Below are 21532 nucleotides of genomic sequence, written 5' to 3'. Positions count from 1 at the left end.
TCAACTATTTTCATAAACAATGAAGATTATGTACCGTATATAATGTACTCTCACAGTAACAATAGGAGATCAAGGGGTTAAAGTGCAAGAGTATGTAATATGGCATTCAAAGTTACGGGGTGCAGGTCATGGGGGATTTCAGCCACCTATCCCAAATCTTGTTATATCAGCCGAAAACAACTGTTTTGGCGACATGCCGAAACAGCTTTAAAATTGCCGATATGGGCATCGGGGTGCCGTAAAAAAAATGGTCACTGGGCTGTCACGGCTCCGTCCTCTGCATGAGCCAATGAGTGTCACTGCCTCCTGAGTCCTCCTGACTCGATCGGCTATTCAAAAATGGCGCCGGGTGGCGCCATTACGTATCTGCTTATGCGCCGCCTGGCCGAGTGGATACAAGCTTTCCCGAGCCCGGCCAGCTTCCGGTTTGGGAAAGCTCGTATCCGCTCGGCCGGGCGGCACATAAGAGGATACGTAATTGTGCCTCCCGGCGCCATTTTTTGGGGTGATGGTGGCAGGAGGTGGGGGTGTTTTTTTAACATACAATTATATAAAAAAAAAAAAAGTAATTTTCGGTTTCGGTTTCGGCCTGACATTTTTTATTTTTGTAGCGCTAGCCCCGAAGGAGCCGCTGTTTTGTTATTGGGATCAGCGGCATATTGAGTTACCTTAATGTGGCGTATGGGTGCAGTTGGAGAACAAAGCAGTGAGCGAACGTCCAGACAGCGAATAAAGGGTTTTCCAATGCTTTATTCCAGGCCAAACACGGCCAACATCAACATTAAGTGGGAAGAGCAGGTTGATGAAGAAGAAAAGAGAACCTTGCAGTGTCAGGCCGGATATTAATTGAGCAGTACTTGCTCGATAGAGTACCAAACTGTTATTCGTCGCCACTCTAGTTGGAGTGGGTAAAGTGCCCCCGGACAGACCCCTCTCACAAGCCTGGCAGCCGAAGTGTCACTTAGGATTTTCTGGGAGGAAAAGATCTCTCTCACAGACCTGGCTCTAGGGCCAGTGAGATAGTACTGGAGTTCACAGGATCGCCTTAATTTCACATTATAAATTGTAGACAGACCATAATGAATAAAGAAAATATATAAGATGAATATTTTTTCCCTGACTGAACTTAAAACTACTTAAAACTGCAGTGTTTGCTTGCTACGAAATGCAATAAACTTATTTTCAGTTTCCAGAAAGGTTGTCATCCACCTTGCCCTTCCAGGAATCTTCCTCTGTGATAAAAATAATGTGCAGGACGCACGACTGAACATTGTCTGGACGTGTCCAAAGAAATCCAGCAAGCATAACAGCCCATTCTCTGGTGGATGCGTTATATCCAAGAAACAATACACTCAGCCAGCCATCCTGTTCTGCTATCATTTACCTGTAACTGATATTTTTACTACTGTACACCTAAACAAGACTTCAACAATGGTTCAACAAGCAAAGTAACAATCTTCACTCAAAGGAGATGAAAAATGTTTTTTGGATGATTTTTTGTTTTTTATGTTCAGGACTGGAATGTTAACTTTAAAGAAACCCTGATGCTGAAAAAAATTAAGCAAATTTGTATTTTATTTTAAATAGAATAAGGGAGGATTATAACCCCTTTCAGTTTCTTTTGGCATCTGTGTCCTATTGGGGAGATGTCCCTTGACTTCCTGTCCCATAGCCTGTAGAAGGTGCTTCCCAGAGGATTTGAAAGGGTTAGTTTTCTTGTTATGTTCATGCCCTCAGGTTAACTAGTTCAACCAAGTTCATGTCCATGTGCACATCCCCATATACACAATAGCATTCTTGAGCAAAGAAAAGAGTACATGTGGGTTATAGTGAATGTCAAAAGGGATACAGAATTAAACACCAAGACACAAACAAGATAACCACCAGGAGAAGTGTAATTGTCGATGAAACTTTAGTGTGTTCAAACATTCATGAACTAACACAAACGCTTCAAATTGGGGGAAATTCTACATCAGTGTCACGTGAAGATAAGCAACCAAATGACACAAAAAACTGAAATGAAAATGAACGCAGACAATTCAAATGGTAAAAGAAGAGGCCATGCCACAAGAGGTTTCAATCAGGAAATCCACCAGAAGCAATAAGGGCATCCAGCCAAACGTCTGTCCTATGCTGCTCGCATAGCATTACAACCAGAGCCAGATTCATGGGATGAGATGCAAAGACTTCCAAATCATGAAAAACAAAAGTGGATCAGATGCTTTGACGAAACAGCTTACAAGAAACAGATTTATATAACTAAGATACAAAATGGGACTATCATATAGAGTAGTTGTTGAGTGGGGGTGTTTCAATACATTGTACATGTATTTTGTGCAACAACTACATCAGCCAGAAGATGGCAGTGTGTATAGGTTTGTAGCTGCATCTATGGTTAAACACAGCAAATTTGAAATGTTTCTGCGCTTAAAACAGTTATTTTCCTCTGCTCAAGTGCCTATATAGATCTCATTTTGAAAAAATATTTGAGGCTTTAGTACGATTTTAAAGAATACGTATTCCCAGAATTTCATATCCCTGATATGTGTCTGATGTACCATGTACTTGTATGAAAAAGTATGTGATCATTTATAAAAAAAATGAAGAAAAAGGGTTTTTATAATGTTTCTTTAAATTTATATATAAATATCTTGCCTTGCATTTATATTTTAAGATGAATGTGTTCTTTTACAAAGGTGAGGGTCTACATACATGTTTTTTTATCCTGAATATTAAATTCTTAATTAAGCCCAATCATGACTGTGGGATTGATTTACTAAAACTGGAGAGTGAAAAATCGGGTGCAGCTGTGCATGGCAGTCAATCAATGTCTAACTTCAGCTTGTTCCGTTAGCTTTGACAATAAATCCTGGAAGCTGATTGGTTTCTATGCAGAGCTGCACCAGATTTTGCACTCTGCAGTATTAGTAAATAAACCTCATTACATTTTTTTTTTTACTGACTACAGTAGTTTGTCATGTTAAATTACAGTTGAACCTCGGATTACGAGCATAATCAGTTCCAGGAGTATGCTCGTAATCCAAAGTACTCGCATATCAAAACGAGTATTCTCATTGAAGTCAATGGAAACAAAAATAATTTGTTCCGCATTGACTTCAATGGGATGCAATACCGAATGCGGCCAGAGGTGGGGGTGCCAGAGAGCGCCGAAAACGGCCGAAAAGGCCCGAGGACACTTCGGCTTGTTTTCTGCGATCCTGTACCTCAGGTCAAATGAGGTACTGCAGGCCAATGGTCGGCTTTTCTCTGCTCCTGCGCCCCCCATACCTCAGGCCAAATGAGGTACTGCAGGCCTATTTAGCTTGAATTCTGCTCATCTTGAGAGTCAACACTCGCAAACCGAGTCAGAAATGTTGCACGCAAATCAAAATGCTCTTAAACCAAGTTACTCTTAAACCGAGGTTCCACTGTACATTTAACCCAATCACTAAAATCCAATATACAGTATGCTTAACCATGTTAATGTAATTTCATGAGGGTCCTTAAAGCGGGGGTTCACCCGTACATAACATTTTTTCCCCTTAGATGGATGCTCGTTTTGTCTAGGGGAATCGGCTAGTTGTTTTAAAATATGAGCTGTACTGTACCGTTTACGAGATGCATCTTCTCCGCCGCTTCCGGGTATGGGCTGCGGGACTGGGCGTTCCTATTTTGATTGACAGTCTTCCGAGAGGCTTCCGACGGTCGCATCCATCGAGTCACGATTTTCCGAAAGAAGCCGAACGTCGGTGCGCAGGCGCAGTATAGAGCCGCACCGACGTTCGGCTTCTTTCGGCTACTAGTGACGCGATGGATGCGACCGTCGGAAGCCTCTCGGAAGACTATCAATCAAGAAGGAACGCCCGCTCCCGAAGACCCATACCCGGAAGCGATGGAGAAGATGCATCTCGAAAACGGGTAAGTACTGCTCATATTTTAAAACTAGCCGATTCCCCTAGACACAACGAGCATCCATCTAAGGGGAAAAGAGAAAAAAAAATCATCATTGGGTGAACTCCCGCTTTAAGACACTTCCTGTTAACAACATTCTGTCCCTGTCTCCCAACTGTGCCTCTGTGTTGTCATCCTGTCAAACTTTCTTCAAATGAAACCTACAAGTGGGCATTTTAAGACACATTTTTCATGTGTCATTTGTCCATTGTTGTCACTACTATTAGAAGACCCACCCAGAGAAATGCTAAGCAGCCACCACTGGGGTGCATGTAGAGAGAAAGTGCCAGCAAAGAGGCTGCAGGGTGTCAGGATTCCTTAAATGGAACAAAGGATAAAAAAAAGTGAAAACAATATTCTTTTAAAATAGAAACTGGTTATGACACAATGGTGCTTTAGAAAATTAAATGTGATTCATTGAGGGTTTATATCTACAAACACTCCAGCCACCTGCCTTGCCCCAATCCGTCATACTGTTCGTGGTAACAGAGTCGTCTGCAGCCAGTATTACATTTCGGTAAGACGTCGGTACACCACATTAAGCTCCTCCACCCGATAAGGATACAATAAGCAGACTTGTTTTGCATACAGATATTGATCTTCTGATCCTCCAGCAAAAAGCAACAAGAAGCTTCTGAAGAAAAAGCCTTTCAAGAATATTTTAATCTTTGAAGCCATCCCCTCGCAGTGGGTGACATTAAAGCTACATGTGACCTTTCCTTGCCTTGTCTTCCTTCAAAATGCCACCGTGGATGAGAAATAAAACGCAAGAAATGCTATTTGCCAGCCATCAAACTGGTTATGATCCCACTTTAAAAGTCCTTTTTGGTAACGAATAGAGTTGTAATTTTCTTGAAGTTGTTTTAATTACCAAGGTGGCCTGACCTAGCTTTCTGTGACATTACTGATGTCAGGCTCACAGCAGCTAGAAGCTAGAAGCTAGACAGCAATGGCAAAGTCTTGTACATGATGATCCAAACCTAGCATGCCAGGAAGCTTAGGAACCAGTCAGACAAGTGTCAGCAATCTTTACTACAACAGCTTGCTTTTTATATATATATGCAGTCATGTGTCACCTGGCCATGTGTCTTCCCCAGGAAGTTATAGGCGAACATGTAATAATAAAAAAAAAATGTTAAAGGGGGGGGGGGGTTGATCAAGGGGCCGTTTGTAGCTGATTGCTGAACAATAAAAAAAAAAAAGTTAAGAAGCAAGGGGGGGGACTGTGGACATACTGACTGCACGAGATTACCAGAGACTGCGGACATACTGACTGCACAAGATTACCAGAGACTGCGGACATACTGACTGCACGAGATTACCAGAGACTGCGGACATACTGACTGCACAAGATTACCAGAGACTGCGGACATAATGACAGCACGAGATTACCAGAGACTGCGGATATACTGACTGCACAAGATTACCAGAGACTGCAGACATACTGACTGGACGAGATTACCAGAGACTGCGGATATACTGACTGCACGAGAGTACCAGAGACTGCGGACATACTGACTGCACGAGATTACCAGAGACTGCGGACATACTGACTGCACGAGATTACCAGAGACTGCGGACATACTGACTGCACGAGATTACCAGAGACTGCAGATATACTGACTGCACGAGATTACCAGAGACTGCGGACATATTGACTGCACGAGATTACCAGAGACTGCGGACATACTGATTGCACGAGATTACCAGAGACTGCGGACATACTGACTGCACGAGAGTACCAGAGACTGCGGACATACTGACTGCACGAGATTACCAGAGACTGCGGACATACTGACTGGACGAGATTATCAGAGACTGCGGATATACTGACTGCACGAGAGTACCAGAGACTGTGGACATACTGACTGCACGAGATTACCAGAGACTGCGGACATACTGACTGCATGAGATTACCAGAGACTGCGGACATACTGACTGCACGAGATTACCAGAGACTGCGGACATACTGACTGCACGAGATTACCAGAGACTGTGGACATACTGACTGCACGAGATTACCAGAGACTGCGGACATACTGACTGCACAAGATTACCAGAGACTGCGGACATACTGACTGCACGAGATTACCAGAGACTGCGGACATACTGACTGCACGAGATTACCAGAGACTGCGGAAATAACTGCATTGGGGGGGAATATCTCACATATGGATGTAATACACTGCAATTCATGTCCCTGTACTGACATCTCTCATACTAATACTCTCCTACAATCAGATTCTATGACTGATCAGCTCCTACAAACACTCAGCATTTCCCCCACACTGATATCACCTGGCCATGTGTCTTCCCCAGGAAGTTATAGGCGAACATGTAATAATAAAAAAAAAATGTTAAAGGGGGGGGGGTTGATCATGGGGCCGTTTGTAGCTGATTGCTGAACATTAAAAAAAAAAAAAAAGTTAAGAAGCAGGGGGGGGGGGGGGGGGCGTCCGCTATTTGTGCTGAACCTTAAATAAAAAAAAAAGTTTATTAGTGCAGGGGGGGGGGGTTGATTTGCGGGTGGTGCCGGACGCTATTTCCGTCCGAATTACAATTAAGAAGTTTAATAACGGGGGGGGGGGGGGCGCTAGCTTTGCTGAGCATTAGGAATCCAGCATAGCATAGGAATGTAGCTTTGCTGTGAACACGGCTCTGCCTTACCTTCATGCCTGGCTCACGGAGGTGCGTCCCTCTGGGCTGCAGAGTGCCAACGTCACTTCCCGGCCACAAGTCCAAGTTCATCGCGCCGGAAGCTGTGGCGCGATAGGCTCCGCCACAAAGGCATTTTTTCGCTGCCAATGTAGAGCCACGTCTGCAATCTTGTGATTGCACAGACGTGGCGCTACTGATACTGCACTGTGCCCGGCGCCCAACGCCCGGACTCAGTGCACATAGGGACCTTTTTTCGATTTTTTTTTTTTTTTTTAAAGGGACATGTATAATAAATATATATTTTTTTTTACTGACTTGGGGGAGGGGGGCGGCGCCCAGGTGCCCCCTATGGACGGGCCGCCACTGATATATATATATATATATATACATATATATATATATATATATATATAACTTTATGGTGCTTGCACAATAGTGGATATTTGGTATATTTGCCATCATGCAGCCATTGAAGTCCATGTAGACGGGAATTAAATAGGCTGCCAGAGATCGGCAGATCTAAAAAAGGATGAAAAGGGGGAACCAAATATTTTATTAAATTTGATTGCCAATTATTTATGATATGCAGTGCACAGAGCAAACTGAATGTCATTCAGTTAGGGATTACATTTAACACCCCCCACTTTAGCTGCTGCACTAACTCATCCCTGATTACAGTGGCGGCTGGTGCTCTTTTTTTTGGTTGGGGGAGGGGGTGGAAAACAAACCCCCCCACCCGCCCGACAGTCCCACACTTACCCCATCCAGGTTGTGGGTGGCTTCTGTCCTCGGCCAATCCGGTCACTTCTTCTCTCAGCCAATCCGGTCTTGGGACCCGTTTTCTGACCTGATTGGCCGGGAGAAGAAGCAGGAAGACAATAACGAATCAACATTCCCTAATGTTAATGTGCCCCGAGGACAACCTTTTTGAAGCCAATTAGAGCCTCAGGCTCCCAAAAAACATAGAAATCCATGCATCCGGCACCCTGCATGGAGATTAGGGGCCAGCGCTTAGAGATTAGGGGGGCGGCCCCCTTCTCCCCTTATGGACCAGCCACAGCTGTCTGAATATATGGACACATTTCAGGTAGTCTTCCTGACAGTGATAACAATAGATCACAACAGTGAGCTGAAATGTCTACTTCATGTCTCTCCATAAGAAGCCCATGTGGCAGGGTGACAACACAGGAGCAAAATTGGCAGACAGACGCAAAGCGTTGTCACCATATACAGTGGGGCAAAAAAGTATTTAGTCAGCCACCAATTGTGCAAGTTCTCCCACTTAAAAAGATGAGAGAGGCCTGTAATTGTCACCATAGGTATACCTCAACTATGAGAGACAAAATGTGAAAAACAAATCCAGACAATCACATTGTCTGATTTGGAAAGAATTTATTTGCAAATTATGGTGGAAAATAAGTATTTGGTCAATATCAAAAGTTCATCTCAATACTTTGTTTTATATCCTTTGTTGGCAATGACAGAGGTCAAATGTTTTCTGTAAGGCCCCGTACTCACGACCAAACATGTCTGCTGAAACTGGTCCGCAGACCAGTTTCAGCAGACATGTTTGGCCGTGTGTTGGCCCGAGCGGACCATTTTCGGGCGGATCGGACAGGTTTCCAGCGGACAACTGTTTCCTGGACTTGCTTTAAAACAGTCCGCTGGAAACCTGTCCGGCCGGACATGTACGGTCGTCTGTACAGACCTACCGTACATGTCCTGCCGCCCGCCATCCCTCTCATGCGTCGAATGACTTCGACGCATGCGTGGAAGCATTTTAAAGGCAGGCCGCCCACGTCGCCGCGTCATTGTCGCGGCAACACCGCGTCATCGACGCGGCGACACCGCGGACACGCCCCGCGTATTGTTTACGTGCGGACTTCTGTTCGATGGTGTGTATAGCCATCGAACAGAAGTCCCCGGGCAGTCCCCCGGCAGACATGTCCGATGAAAACGGTCCGCGGACCGGTTTCATCGGACATGTTTGATCGTGAGTACTCGGCCTGAGTCTTCACAAGGTTGCCACACACTGTTGCTGGTATGTTGGCCCATTCCTCCATGCAGATCTCCTCTAGAGCAGTGATGTTTTGGAGCTGTCGCTGGGCAACACAAACTTTCAACTCCCTCCAAAGGTTTTCTATGGGGTTGAGATCTGGAGACTGGCTAGGCCACTCCAGGACCTTGAAATGCTTCTTACAAAGCCACTTCTTCGTTGCCCGGGCAGTGTGTTTGGGATCATTGTCATGCTGAAAGACCCAGCCACGTTTCATCTTCAATGCCCTTGCTGATGGGAGGAGGTTTGCACTCAAAATCTCACGATACATGGCCCCATTCATTCTTTCATGTACATGGATCAGTCATCCTGTTCCCTTTGCAGAGAAACAGCCCCAAAGCATGATGCTGCCACCCCATGCTTCACAGTAGGTATGGTGTTCTTTGGTTGCAACTCAGCATTCTCTTTCCTCCAAACACGACGAGTTGCATTTCTACCAAACAGTTCTACTTTGGTTTCATCTGACCATATGACATTCTCCCAATCCTCTTCTGGATCATCCAAATGCTCTCTAGCAAACCTCAGACGGGCCCGGACATGTACTGGCTTAAGCAGGGGGACACATCTGGCACTGCAGGATCTGAGTCCCTGGCGGTGTAGTGTGTTACTGATGGTAGCCTTTGTTACGTTGGTCCCAGCTCTCTGCAGGTCATTTACTAGGTCTCCCCGTGTGGTTCTGGGATTTTTGCTCACCATTCTTGTGATAATTTTGACCCCATGGGGTGAGATCTTGCGTGGAGCCCCAGATCGAGGGAGATTATCAGTGGTCTTGTATGTCTTCCATTTTCTGGTTATTGCTCCCACACCAAGCTGCTTGCCTATTGCAGATTCAGTCTTCCCAGCCTGGTGCAGGTCTACAATTTTGTTTCTGGTGTCCTTCGACAGCTCTTTGGTCTTCACCATAGTGGAGTTTGGAGTGTGACTGTTTGAGGTTGTGGACAGGTGTCTTTTATACTGATTAGTTACAAGTTCAAACAGGTGCCATGAATACAGGTAATGAGTGGAGGACAGAGGAGCCTCTTAAGGAAGAAGATACAGGTCTGTGAGAGCAAGAAATCTTGCTTGTTTGTAGGTGACCAAATACTTATTTTCCACCATAAATAAATTCTTTCCAAATCAGACAATGTGATTGTCTGGATTTGTTTCCACATTTTGTCTCTCATAGTTGAGGTATACGTACCTATGATGACAATTACAGGCCTCTCTCATCTTTTGAAGTGGGAGAACTTGCATAATAGGTGGCTGACTAAATACTTTTTTGCACCACTGTAACAGGAAGTACCTGAACAAAGATCTCCTTGGCAGGATCACCAGTGATTATTTTAACACAAGCTGCATATTTAAAAGGACTGCAAATTCATTTAGAAATTACATTAATATGTTACAGCTTATATATTAGTGATTATGTTAACATCTTCTTCCAGCAGCTCCCAAGAAGAGGACGACCCCAGCTATGGTGGTACTTTCATAGTCCGGGGTGCAGGCTAATGACACAGGAAATTTCAAAGTCACGTGATGTGGTGAAGTAACGTGTAGGGAGGAGGAGTCGGAGACGTCACGCCGCAACCGGAAGTATGTGGAGTGCCATTTTGGGAGATACAATAGACTGCATCCTTAAAGAAAAATGCAGGCTATTTACTCTTTTATCGGTGTGAGTGCTATTTCAACCCTTTGTTTTTATAAAAAATATAGCTAAATATACAGTGAGCACTATTAGTACTATTCTCCTTTGAGTGAAATGTGCAACCATCCACTATGATGGCCCGAGATGGAAGTGAACTGACTTACCAGAATTGTCAAAGGGGGTCAAGTAGGCATCCAGAGGGACTCAGAAACCCTGTCTTAAAGGGAAAAGCGCTATTGACCTAATTGAGTTTGGGTCAAATTAAAGTTGATATGAAGTTTAATGCAGTATTGTGAATGTGTATTTTAAGAACACTTGGCACAAAGAAAAAAATGTTTGTCTTTTTTTATTTTTTTTATTTGATGGCACAATAGTGGATATTTTGTATATTTGCTGTACACACATACTGGCCCAGATCCACAAAGAAATTACGCCGGCGTATCTATTGCGTATCCACAAAACAAGATACGACTGAATGTGGGCTCGATCCGACTGCGGTACGTCTTAGTACGCCGTCAGATCTTAGGTGCATATTTACGCTGGCCGCTAGGTGGCGCTTCCATAGATTTCCGCATAGAGTATGCAAATTAGCTAGATACACCAATCCACAAACGTACGTCCGCCCGGCGCTTTTTTTTACGTTGTTTACGTAAGGCTTTTTTCGGCGTAAGGTTACCCCTGCTCTATGAGGTGTATGCAATGTTAAGTATGGACGTCGGGCCAGCGTAGAATTTTCCGTTGTGTACGTTGTTTGCGCAAAACGTTTGCGAATATCGCTTTGCGTAAATTACGTTCACGTCGTCTAGGCATTGAGCGGGCGTAATTTAATTTGAAAATCCGAGCATCAATTATTTCGAACACAATATCAATATATATATATACTGTATATATGGCCCCACAAAGGGATATACAGTAAACCCAAAGCAAAAGGAGTAAGACCAGTCTACGGTAAAACCCTCAGGCCGGGTACTCACGACCAAACATGTATGGTGAAAGCGGTCCGTCGGACCGTTTTCACCATACATGTCTGCCAGAGGGCTTCTGTACGATGGTTGTACACACCATCGTACAGAAGTCCGCGCGTAAACAATACGCGGGGCGTGTCCGCGGTGTCGCCGCGTCGATGACGCGGTGTCGCCGCGACAATGACGCGGCGACGTGGGCGGCCCGCCTTTAAAATGCTTCCACGCATGCGTCGAAGTCATTCGACGCATGCGAGGGACGGCGGGCGCCTGGACATGTACGGTAGGTCTGTACTGACGACCGTACATGTCCGAGCGGGCAGAATTCCAGCGGACTGTTTTAAAACAAGTCCAGGAATATTTGTCTGCTGGGAAAAGGCCCGGCGGGCAAATGTTTGCTGGAATTCGGCCCGCTCGCGCCCACACACGACCAAACATGTCTGCTGAAACTGGCCTGCGGGCCAGTTTCAGCAGACATGTTTGCTCGTGAGTATGGGGCCTCAGAGGTAAAAGAACAAGCAGCGATTAGTAATGATTCTTAAGGCAACATTCATAAAAAGGTGTTTGACAAAGGGGACTCCGCCCCAAAACATGTAGCTCTGCCCACTCATGCCCGACGTGTGATGTCATGATGGACGGCCCCCTGGCTGTTGGTCTTGCTTCCTTGCTATCCACAGTAGCCTCTTCCTGGTTCTCATTCTATGAGAGACTATAATATTTCGTGGCATACTTCTCCACCTATGACCATCAGGATATAATGCCACCTGCTGGAAGTTTTTGGTATATTGCCTGTTGCTTTACTTGCTACATGTGAGTGTATTTTTATCATTTATCCTTTTATTTAATAAATAATGCTACACTTAGCTGCTCGCTTTGGTTTGTGTTTTTTGCCACCATATTTTTACATCTACTGCTGAGACCATCCAGCAGCCACCTCCTGGAGACCTTAATTAATACCCGTGTTACAAAATCTTCATGTGAGCGCATCTATTATTTTTTATACAGTGCCTTTTATTAATACTACACTGATAATTGTGTGCTTCCCCTTCTCTCCTCTTTCTTATCACTGTATATCCCTCTGAGTATTCTTAAGAAGCTGCCATCGGTTGATGTGTCCACTGAACATATTGATACTCTGTGTTTTATCCGTATGTGTGTGAGTGAATACTGATTATCCAGCTTGTTATTGATTTTCCTATCACTACTACGCTTAAACAGTGGCGTTCTCTCTCTCTCCCTCCCTGGTTTCTGTTTTTACATAACAAAATTATTTCATATTTCTATTTCATTGAATTATAAGCAGCAAGCTCCAAGCTTGATTGACTTTCCTCACCTTCCCTTTCTATAACTATACTATAAAAGAGACCTATGGAGCAGAAGAGATAAACATACTCAGCCTGCTAAATTACCTTTCTTCTAGCAGAGTGTTAATCAATTATAGAAAGGTCGACAAAAAGCATGCAGGTAATACTGGTCATCAAGGCTGCTGCTAGAAATCACAGGGCCCTGTACAGCCTACCCATCTGGGCCCTCACCAATATACAGTATCAAAATAAGATTTTCACAAAAAATACACAAAAATCATTATTAGCGGACACAAACATAATAGAGAACCTGTGTGAATTAGCCCTTTTTAATCTTTTTTTTTTACATTTTAAAAATGTATGATTTAATTATATTCATTCAGTGGTTTAGTTCTGCATTAAACAGCACACCTTGAAAACCAATCGTCATGGATGTGCCCTGCAATAATTAAAAACCGAAAATTAAATTTGTGTAATGTGATGGACTGTTTTCATCGGTTAACCGATGAAGCTGACTGATGGTCCGTCGCGCCTACACACCATTGGTTAAAAAACGATCATGTCAGAACGCAGTGACGTAAAACACAACGTCGACTTGATTCTGAGCATGCGTAGATTTTTAACCAATGGTTGTTCCTACTAACGATCGGTTTTGACCTATCGGTTAGGAATCCATCGGTTAAATTTAAAGCAAGTTGGCTTTTCTTTAACCGATGGTTAAATAACCTATGGGGCACACACACGATCGGTTTTGACCGATGAAAACGGTCCATCAGACCGTTGTCCTCTGTTTAACCTATCGTGTGTGTACGAGGCCTAACGTGTATAAATACCCCGGAAGAGGGAGAAGCAAGACTGCAAATCTGATTGAAAGAAAAGAAAAGAGAAGCAGCAGACTGATAAGATCGTCTGCTTACTCTTCTCTGTCTTCCTATCAGGAGACTGTGAATGGACAGCGCATACCACTGCGTTCCCCAACTTTAAAGCCTCGTACACACGATCGGATATCTGATGGTATCCAATCCGCTGGATTTTTCCGGCGGATATCCGATAAAGCTGACTTTCATCAGTCTTGCCTACACACCATCAGTCAAAAATCCGATCGTGTCCAAACGCGGTGACGTACAACACTACGACAAGCCGAAAAAAATGAAGTTCAATGCTTCCAAGCATGCGTCGACTTGATTCTGAGCATGTGTGGATTTTTGACCCATGGAGTTCCATACAGGCGATCGGATTTTTCTATCGTTTTTTTATCCATAGGAAAAGTTTAAAACATGTTCTATTTTTTTTCACCAATGGAAATCAAACCGATGGGGCCCACACACGATCGGTTTGTCCGATGAAAACAGTCCATCGGTCTGTTTTCATCGGACACAATGAAAACAGTCCATCGGTCTGTTTTCATCGGACAAACTGATCGTGAGTACAGGGCTTAAGTGTGTTCTCCTTCTGCCTGTGCTGTGTGGCAGAGCTGTGTAAATTCTGGGACTGGGTAAACAGAATTACAAATTCTTAGGCAGGTAAACCAGCTTCCACATACTTTACGTGTTTCAGCTGTTTGCCTAGAATTCAGCTTTAATGCAAAATAAATCTCTTCTAACAATAGGAAACACCAATTGATACAGAGCAGTTTGTAGTTTGAACTCTGAACACCATCAGCTCTGTTTCCACAGCGGGTTAAAGGTCATCCATTTGATTGATTAAGTAGCCTCGCTCATGTTTTATTCCTAATCCCACACAAGGAAGGACCTGGAGTCATTTGTATCACATGCCAAGAAAAGGTTACTTTGTGTCTTCCTCAATGGAGCTGTCAGGGCTCAGCTATTTCTGTACCCTGCACAGCGCTGCAAGACAATTTGCACGTAGCAGCCCAGGAATTCAATGCATTGCGTGTCACACACCTATAAAATGTAATTAACCCCCCACCCACCTCCTTTACGGTAGCATTATGCAGCCATAGTATGAATCAGATAATGCTTCAGTGGAACCTGAAAATCCTAAAGCGGAACTCCATCTTATAATAAAACATAGTATATAAATATCCCAATTGGTTTGAAAAAAGAAGAAAAGCAACTATTGTTGCAATATTTCACTCCTCTCCAGTTCTGTCTCCCACAGCAAGCAACATCAACATGGCCCCTCATGGCGAAGAACTCTCTGAAGATCTGAAAAAAAGTATTGTTGCTCTACATAAAGATGGCCTAGGCTATAAGAAAATAGCCAAGACCTTGAAACTGAGCTACAGCACTGTGGCCAAGACCATACAGCGGTTTAACAGGACAGGTTCCACTCAGAACAGGCCTCCCAATGGTCAACCAAGTTGAGTGCACATCATATCCAAGTTGTCTTTGGGAAATAGACGTATAAGTGCTGCCAGCATTGCTGCAGAGGTTGAAGGGGTGGGGGGTCAGCCTGTCAGTGCTCAGACCATATGCCGCACACTGCATCAAATTGGTCTGCATGGCCCAGAAGGAAGCCTCTTCTTTTTTCTTTTTTTTTTACTTAATGTTTTATTGGGTTTTATATTGCACATACATGATAAACAACAAAAGAACAAACAAAAACAGCACATTTCCTACCCAAGTAAAAATTTACTTTACCATATTAACCCATAGCAACCTCTACTCCACCTTCCCTCACTACACTATACCCCCCTCTCACTATTTTACCCTCCCCATTTAACCCCCTTCAACCTCACTTCATAATCTTAATTTCACCGTATTTGTTTGTTAGCTTAATTTTTTTCCACGCTTCCCACCTCTTTGAAAACCCCTCTCTTGTATCTTCGTAGCAATGTCTTAGATATTCCATGTTGCATATCTCCTCTATTTTATCGAACCATTCACCAATCTTTGGGCTTTCTACTTCTTTCCAGTTTTTCGGAATCAAACTTTTACCAGCATTGATCATGTGTAGTATCACTGAGTTTTTATATTCCTTTATCGGAATATCTGCTCCATGAAATAAACATGTCCAAGGTTCCTCAGGTAGAGCTATTTTGGTAATCTCTTTGATAAAGCTTAGTACTTCCTTCCAATAGGTCGCTATCTATAAGCCTATTCTAAACATGATGCACAAGAAAGCCTGCAGTTTTCTGAAGACAAGCAGAGTAGGGACATGGATGACTGGAGCCATGTCCTGTGGTCTGATGAGACCAAGATAAACTTATTTGGTTCAGATGGTGTCAAGCGTGTGTGGCGGCAACCAGGTGAGGAGTACAAAGACAAGTGTGTCTTGCCTACAGTCAAGCATGGTGGTGGGAGTGTCATGATCTGGGGCTGCATGAGTGCTGCGAACACTGGGGAGCTGCAGTTCATTGAGGGGACATGAATGCCAACTTGTACTAAAGCAGAGCATGATCCCCTCCCTTCAGGGACTGGGCCCCAGGACAGTATTCCAACATGATAAACGACCCCAAACACACCTCCAAGACGACCACTGCCTTGCTAAAGAAGCTGAGGGTAAAGGTGATGGATTGGCCAAGTATATCTCCAGACCTAAACCCTATTGAGCACCTGTGGGGCATCCTCAAAATGGAAGGTGGAGGAGCTCAAGGTCTCTAACATCCACCAGCTCCATGATGTTGTCATGGAGGAGTGGAAGAGGACTCCACTGGCAACCTGTGAAGCTCTGGTGAACTACATGACCACATAAAATATTGACAATTGGGCCCAATTTGGAAATTTTCTCTTATGGGGTATACTCACTTTTGTTGCCAATGGATTAGACATTAATGGCTGTGTGTTGGGTTATTTTGAGGGGACAACAATTTGACACTGTTACACAAGCTGTACACTCACTACTTTACATTGTAGCAAAGTGTAATTTCTTCAGTGTTGTCACATGAAAAGATAGAATAAAATATATACTGCCTTTTGTGAGATACTATTAGCCAGATTCACGTAGATGTGCCTAACTTTAGACGGGCGTAGCGCATCTCGTATACGCTATGCCGCCGTAAGTTAGAGAGGCAAGTACAGTATTCACAAAGAACATGCGTCCTAAGTTACGGCGGCGTAGTGTAAATGGGCCAGCGTAAGCGCGCGTAATTCAAAGTAGGCTGTAGTGGGCGTGTTGTATGGTGATGAATTGTGACCTCGCGTAAATGACGCGCATGCGCCGTCCGTGAATGTATCCCAGTGCGCATGCTCAAAATCACGTTGCAAATAGTCAATGCTTTCGACGTGAACGTAACCTTCACCCAGCACCATTCTGAATCGGCTTACGCAAACGACGTAAACGATGTGAAATTCGCCGGCTGTCCCGACGTCCATACTTAATATTGGCTGTGCCATCTTTTTGGTGGTTTATCTTTATGCCTGAAAACGCCTTACGTAAACGCCGTATCTTACTGCGATGGGCGTGCGTACATTCGTGAATAGGCGTATCTTGCTCATTTGCATATTATCGGCGTAAATCGCCGTACATGCCCCCAGCGGCCAGCGTAAATATGCAGCTAAGATACAACGGCGTAGGAGAATTACGCCGGTCGTATCTTAGCAACAGAGAAGAGTATCTCAATTTGAGCATACGCTTAAAGATACGACGGCGCGGATTCAGACTTACGACGGTGTATCTACTGATACGCCGTCGTAAGTCTTTGTGAATCTGCCTATATATGTGCACATAATGGATATTATGAATGATACATACTTGTACTTCTTTGTGTAGATGTCCAAAAACCCTGAGACTGTTGCTGGGTACCATCATCTTGTATGTATTGTCAACAGCCACCGAAGACATAAAGCTGTTTCTCTAAAACCCCACTCTACTCTATTCTACTTCACTCCGCCCCCAGCAGCTACATAAAAAATAATGTTAGGGTAAGGCAGGGGTGTCCAAACTTTTTTCAAAGAGGGCCAGATTTGATGAAGTGAACATGCGTGAGGGCCGACCATTTTGCCTGACATTCTTTGAACCATTAAAGTGTGTTTGTCCGAGTACTACTACACTGCCTAACAAGAACTCCCCTGCCTTTGTGGCTGTGTGTGGTGAAGAGATGAGCTTGGTGTGTTATTTGGATATACCGTATTTATCGGTGTATAACACACACCTTCACTTTATAAGGGAAGTTTCAGGTATTTTTTTTTTTAAATAAAGAACTTTGAAGCAAAAAAAGGGGCAGTGCCCATCTGCAGCCTCACCATTGCCATGAATGCAACCTCACCATTGCCATCAGCAGCCTGGGGGGCCACAAAATATATGTATATCCAAATTGCCAAGGGGGCCACATTAAACCAGAATGCGGGCTGCAATTGGCCCGCGGGCCGGACTTTGGACATGCCTGGGGTAAGGTGATCAGATTTTTAAAATTAAATCTGGGGACATATTTTTTTTTTACTAGTAATGGCGGCAATCAGCAACTCTCTGCCCGTCGCAGCTGCCACCCGCCCGCCTCACAGCCTGTTAAGTCTCACTCTCCGGACCCCGACTACTACTGGGTGGGGAGTGGAGGAAAATCACTCCGTCAGGGAAGTCAATGAGATGAGCAGGCAGGCGGCTGGTCGGGACTTGAGTCAAGGCAGAAGAACATGCGAGCGGAGCTGAATTGGCATACACCCGAAACTGAAGAAATATTCCCTCCACTCTGAACAGCACATTATCATCAGAAAGGGGGCACAGGTAATGTTTTTTTCCACCCCCTAAGTTAGTAAGAGCGCCGGGCCAGGGTTGTGCACTTCAGATTTTTATTTATTTTTTATTCTGCACTGACTGTCTTTGAAATTGCCCCAGCCCCTGTTCAAATCAAACCTGGGGACAAAACAGGGGACAGACTTGGTCTGGGGACAGTGTCCTCAATCCGGGGACTGTCCCTGGAAACCGGGGATGTCTGGTAGGGTAGGAGCTGGGCCAGCTTAGATGCTATTTAGACACATTAGAAGAAAAAGTGGTCTGTAATGCTTTCTTTACCTCTCTTGCAATGCTAGAGTTTCAGCCCAGGTTCACACTGGGTACGATTTTCTTCGATTTGAGATGCGATTTCACATGTGAAATCGCATCTCAAATCGGCGGCATTTGCTGGCAATTGTCGGCAATGACACTGTCCTAATCGGTGCGACGCCGCATCTGCGGCGCTGCACCGATTTCAAAAAGTAGTTCCTGTACTACTTTTTGCGATTTCGGGCCGCGATTTACATAGACATCTGTGCAGAAACCTGCACAGATGTCTCTTAATTCGCGGCCGAAATCGGGACTGCCGGCGGGAGTGAAATCGTGCGAGTTCAGCTGAACTCGCACGGCTTCACTCCCGCAGCCCAGTGTGAACCAGTGCTCAATATAAATACATGCAACAATTTACAGGGTGGAAGAAATATTTTCTAAATACTTTTGAGAGTTACATAATGTATGTATTTATAGATGTCTATATACAATAGGCAAATTCAAGAAGGAGGAAAAAAGAAAGAAAAAAGTATAAAGGGATTTGGTTCCAAAAGAAGGACAGTTGGGATCTATGTGTTCAGGTTGGTTAGTATTTATACAAGAGTATGCTTTCAGAAGGATGCATTATAATTCTGACTTAACGACCAGTGTCCATACACAGACCTGAAATAATAATAAGCATGAAGCATTACACAGTGTAATTGTATCAACACTTTACCGACGACCAGAATGTCTCTATGGCAACTGCTGTCACGACTTGTCCTGCTTTACATAAGTCCCTGCATCTCAGGGCTGCAATTCAACAGGCAGGCAATGCTGAGCTCCAGTCACCTGGATAAGCTGTAATTTCTAAGCCATGGCAGCACATGGGAACATGTATAGTTATGTATAGTGCCATCTGTTGGCCGGAAAAGTATGGCAGCCGACTCAATAAAAGGAACGTGCAAGAGTCTATTTATCAATACTTTCACCCATCAGTCACTCAAGAGTCAAACATTTTTTTGGTCAACTCTTATGTAAAAAATGTGGAAATGCTGGGTGAATCCTGGGTAAAAACATTGATAAATGTATCCCGTAATATTATGATATTTTTCTAGATAAACATGTAAAATAGATCATCCTGGTGTAATTATGCCTACAGGGGCATGTTAAAGCGGTAGTAAATTTTTTACCCTTAGATTGATGCTCATTTTGTCTAGGGGAATCGGCTAGTTGTTTTAAAATCGACGCTGTACTTACCGTTGTAGAGAGCGATCTTCTCCGCCGCTTCCGGGTATGGGTCTTCGGGAGTGGGCGTTCCTTCTTGATTGACAGGCTTCCGACGGTCGCATCCATGGCGTCACGAGTAGCCGAAAGAAGCCGAACGTCGGCGCGGCTCTATACGGCGCCTGCGCACCTACGTTCGGCTACTTTTGGAAAATCGTGACGCGATAGATGCGACCGTCGGAAGCCTGTCGGAAGACTGTCAATCAAGAGGGAACGCCCATACCCGAAGACCATACCCGGAAGCGGCGGAGAAGATCGCTCTCTACAACGGTAAGTACAGCGTCGATTTTAAAACAACTAGCCGATTCCCCTAGACAAAATGAGCATCAGACTAAGGGTAAAAAAAATTTGGAGGGGGAACTACCTCTTTAAGTCCTAATGTCCACCAAAGTTTCAGTGTGCAGACGAGGAAAACACACCACACCACCGTGCAAACAATCCGCTTACCAGAACAACATCATTATGGGCATGTAATCAAATAACGTGTAGGTCAGTAGCAGTCGCACTTCCAACAGAATATACAGGTGAGAGCGTTTATCCACAGGCAGCATTAATGGTGAAATATCATCCCGAATGTCATAAGGGTCCAAAGGTGTACATTGCATTCATCAACAGATATACGATCATAAAATGCAGAGAGAAAACGGCAATAGTGAAGCTAGTAGGTAAAAACAACATGCAATTTATTGTATGGTACTTACAAACAGACAGGTAAACAGGCATCAAAAAATATAAAAACTCTGCGGCTCATAGCGTACTTGTGTCGGTCAGCCTAACATGTTTCATCCTATGGGGATATCTTCAGAGGCACCTATGCACTATTTGCATTATTTTTTTCCATTCATTAGAGCGCTGCACTATTGGATTATATTGTTTTTGTTTGCTTATCTACAAACTGTGCTGGCTGCATTTTGGACTATATTTTTAAGTTAGCGCAGATATTTGCCCACTTTTTAGTCATAATGTACCAGTATGCTTACTAGCATATTTTGACAGACTTACGTACTAACTGAGCCCTCCAGCCCAGCACTGTGACAGCTTCCTTGACGCTTCTATCTTCGCCCAGCCTTCTTTCTGGGTTTCGGATCTCCGGCGGCTTGAACGACTGAATTGCGGCAACATCACTCCCACGCATGCGCATGGGAGTCACATTGCCACAGCACACAGAGCGGGCCGTAAATGTGATCTGAGCTGCACATGTGCATTACCCACTGACAGATGGGGGGGGGGGTTATTACAGAGACCACCAGGCTAATTGCAGATTACCAATCCTTAGATGTGCTGGCTGCATTTGTTTTTAATTTTTAAGACTTTTTCCTTTATTTTTAGATGGTGATCCTGCCAATAACACACTTTTTTTCCTAGGGTGACAATCAGTGGTGGTGCATCCATAAGCACCCATCAATCAATAATATATAGATTCATGCATTGCATGAATCTATCTATTGTCGCTGCTGCCGCCCCCTATTCAGGTGTCCGACCCCTTGTCGGGCGTCGGGCATCTGAATTACAGTGGCTGGGGTGTATTTGGAAGTGCCTGATTAGAGCCATTGGGTCTAATAGGCATCCTGATTAGAGCCATGGGCTCTAATAGGCTTACAAATTGTTAAAAAGCAGGCGCACTGCTGTGCATTCGCTGTTTACACAGTGCTGTGTTAGGGAATCAAAAAAAATTGCTCCCCTAACACTGACCTGCCACTCAGCCAATCAGGTGCACCGGGTCTGGTTACCTGTCACCTGATTGGCTGAAGAGACAGGCGCTGTGATTGGATGCCTAGCAGAAGAGGACGGGAGAAGACATTGAGGACTCAGAGGGAGCGTGGAGGAC

Source organism: Rana temporaria, chromosome 3 (assembly GCF_905171775.1).
Source record: "Rana temporaria chromosome 3, aRanTem1.1, whole genome shotgun sequence".
NCBI lineage: Eukaryota > Metazoa > Chordata > Amphibia > Anura > Ranidae > Rana > Rana temporaria.
The sequence above is the reverse complement of the archived record's forward strand: the minus strand, read 5'-3'. Positions refer to the sequence as shown.